The following is a 3,680-nucleotide window of genomic DNA, read 5'->3' as shown; positions in this document are numbered from 1 at the left end:
TCCGTATCCCTGGTGTACAGGTAAGTGTGTTCAGTGTCTGTACCCCCGGTGTTTATTAGGTGTGTGTGTTCAGTGTTTCTTTGTTCTGTAGCTCACCTCTGATTCTCAGCGCCATCTGGCAGCGGTTATTCATACCGACAGTCGGCACTGCACACCTGTACACACACACACACACACACACACACACACACACGCACACACGCACACACACACACACACACACCACACACACACACACACACACACACACACACACACTTCTCCATGAGGCTGTCTATTTAGTTCATTCAGGAGACATGCTTGCCCAGTTGTGACCAGACAGAGGAAGGGATCCATTGAATCAGTATGTCACTGTGCCATCTGTACACACACACACACACACACACACACACACACACACACACACACACTGACACACACACACACACTCCATTGAATCAGTATGTCTCTGTGCCATCTGGAGACATTTCCACAGGAAGTCACCTAAGGTCTGTTCACAGTTTATTATAGGAGGTGTTTTAACCATGTTCACTCAGGTATACTATCAATCATGTACTGCATGTACAAATACACACACACACACACACACACTCACACACTCAGGTATACTATCAATCATGTACTGCATGTACAAATACAGACACGTTAAATGTCAATTTGATTCTCATGAAATTCTGGTTCATTGTACCCACACACACACACACACACACACACACACACACATACACACACACACACACACCCACACACACACTCTCACACACCCTTTCCTCCTGTCTTACCCGTTTCCGAGGAGGAAACTGATAAGCATACTGATACACACACACACACACACACACACACATACACAGACACTCACATTTCCCCCCTCTTTCATATGTTAGTTGGGCAGTTTTTGTGTGTAGACTGATCCTTTATTCTTTATTCAGTGTTTGAGTGTGTGTGTGTGTGTGTGTGTGTGTGTGTGTGTGTGTGTTTGAGTATGGACTGATCCTTTATTCAGTGTTTGAGTATGTGTGTGTGTGTGTGTGTGTGTGTGTGTGTGTGTGTTTGAGTATGGGCTGATCCTTTATTCAGTGTTTGAGTATGTGTGTGTGTGTGTGTGTGTGTGTGTGTGTGTTTGAGTATGGGCTGATCGATCCCAAATCACTGGGCCTTATTCAGGTCAGTGGGATTCCACCTCCACTTCTGCCCTCTGCAGGTCACATAGAGAACTACGTGTATTTCATTTCAACCTGATAATAATAATCAATAACCTTAATAATAATAAATAATAAACAATAATAACCTGGGCCCGGAATCTCAAGCGTCCAAGCAGTCATAAGGGAGGTCACAGGTCATATGTGGTTCAGTCCATGGGGTTTAGAGTTCTATAGGGTTCTAGAGGGTTCTGTGCCGTGTAGCTGCCCTTAAGACTCTGCTTGGAGACCCGTTCTGTCTTTTTTGATTGTTTTGATGATGTGTGTGTTTCTGGCTTTCCTGTTTGAGTGATGACATACACGTAGTTACACATAACACACAATGAACACAACTGGAAAAAGATACATTTATTTTGTTTTGAATACATCCTTTGATTTTCTTTTTTCAACGCTACAAAAGTGGATGCAGGTTTATCACACACACACACACACACACACACACACACACACACATAGAGTGTACAGATTTAAATAGACCGACCCAGAAGTACAAAAGCGAAGAGCCACAGACTGATGGCCTGCTGAGGGGACGTGAGTGTGTGTCCTTACCCAGAATTCCATGCAGAGATGTGTAGTCTGTACACCCCTGGTGGCCAACATTAATATCACAGGGGTTTTCAACTGGTTTTGTCCCAGGGACCACCATTCTGACCAGAAAGTAATCCGCGGCCCACTGATGTGCCAGTGATTCTCAAAACATTTTACAGTCCCGTACCCTTCTTTTTCATGTTTGTAACCGCTGCCACGCCCCTTCCCCCCGCACACATATTCTGCCTATAATACTTGTCAGTGTAATTTCTTCGCTGAATATGGGTCTACATCAGTATTTTGGGCAATGCGACTTGGCTATTCAGACATAAATATATCGACGGGCCCAGGTATATTTATAAAAAATAAAAAAAGTCAATGGTGAACTGATCAACATAGGCTCATGTCGCGGACCCCCTGCAATGCCGTCGCGGACCACCAGGGGGCCACGGACCCATGGTTGAAAACCCCTGTCCTACAACAACATCATCTAATGTCACAACCAGGAGACCTGGCAACCCCCTTTATACTTATGTGTTCGTATCCTGGCAACAATATACATCATTACCCCTACAACTCCTACTCAATGGTCTGTATCCTGGCAACCACATATGCCTGTACCATTAAAACTGATATTCAGTGATTCACCCACATTTTTAATTCAGTGAAAAAATTCCCCTACAAGACGCGTGACTATAATACTACAACCCCTTACTTTTCAGATATGCAAAGACAGATAACACAGATATGTCTGTATGCCTGCGACAACAGGTCAAAAGATAGAGCCACAAGGAATAAATATGTTTCTAAACCGCCTGTTACACCGTGACAACACGGCATCGTCTAACCACCTAAGCACCCTAACCAGAGTAGGAAATGTGTGCTTTGAACAGACTTGAATACCACACTAGGTCTCTAAGTGCACTTGAATACCACACTAGATCTCTAAGTGTACACTCGTGCTACAAGGACATTCACTGGGTTTTTCCCACTTCTTCTTTCCCTCCCCATAAATGAAGTGTCAGCACTTCTGAAACGATGTGTGGGGATACCAACTGGCAGCTAACGACATGTGAACACACTCACACACACACACACACACACACACACACACACACACACATGGTGTCGCCCTCACAGAGGCCCGAGGAGGAAATGGCGGCCCTGAACCCCGGGACACACACACACACACACACACATCCTCCTCTGATAAGCCGAGACACACAGCGCCCCCGCAGCACAGCCACGTCTCAGCCAGACTCGGGCCAGGACCACCATCACAACGACAAAACACACCAGGCACCAGGAAACGGCCATCAGCTCTCACACACACACACACACAAACACACACATCCATAATGAAGGACATCCATGATTATTTTGAGGGAGTTTCACAGGGGAAAACAAATCAGGAACTTCCCCTAGAGAGAGAGAGAGAGAGACAGAGAGGGAGGGAGAGAGAGAGAGAGAGAGAGGGAGGGAGGGAGAGAGGGAGAGAGAGAGAGGGAGAGAGAGAGAGAGAGGGAGAGAGAGAGGGAGAGAGGGGGAGAGGGAGAGAGAGAGGGGGGGAGAGAGAGAGAGAGGGGGAGAGAGGGAGAGAGGAGAGAGAGAGAGAGAGATGGAGAGAGAGAGAGGGAACGACAGGAAGACCTCAGGGGAGGGAATAATTAGGGCAAGACACATGCTAGCAATCAGGCTAATATCAGCCAGAGCCACGGCCACTCCATCACACACACACACACACACACACACAGGCCGGGACACAGAGCCAGGACTCCATGATGAAAAACTCATCTGCAACCTTTTGTTTTCTAAGAAGAGCTGAGATTGCTCGTAGAGTCCCACACACACTCACACTCACACACACACACACACACACACACACACATGTTTTATAAGAAGAGCTGAGATTGCTCGTAGAGTCCCACAATTCTTTTGAATCTTTTCTAAACG

This window comes from Clupea harengus, chromosome 20 (genome assembly GCF_900700415.2).
Source record: "Clupea harengus chromosome 20, Ch_v2.0.2, whole genome shotgun sequence".
Lineage (NCBI taxonomy): Eukaryota > Metazoa > Chordata > Actinopteri > Clupeiformes > Clupeidae > Clupea > Clupea harengus.
Note: the sequence above shows the minus strand (reverse complement) of the source record.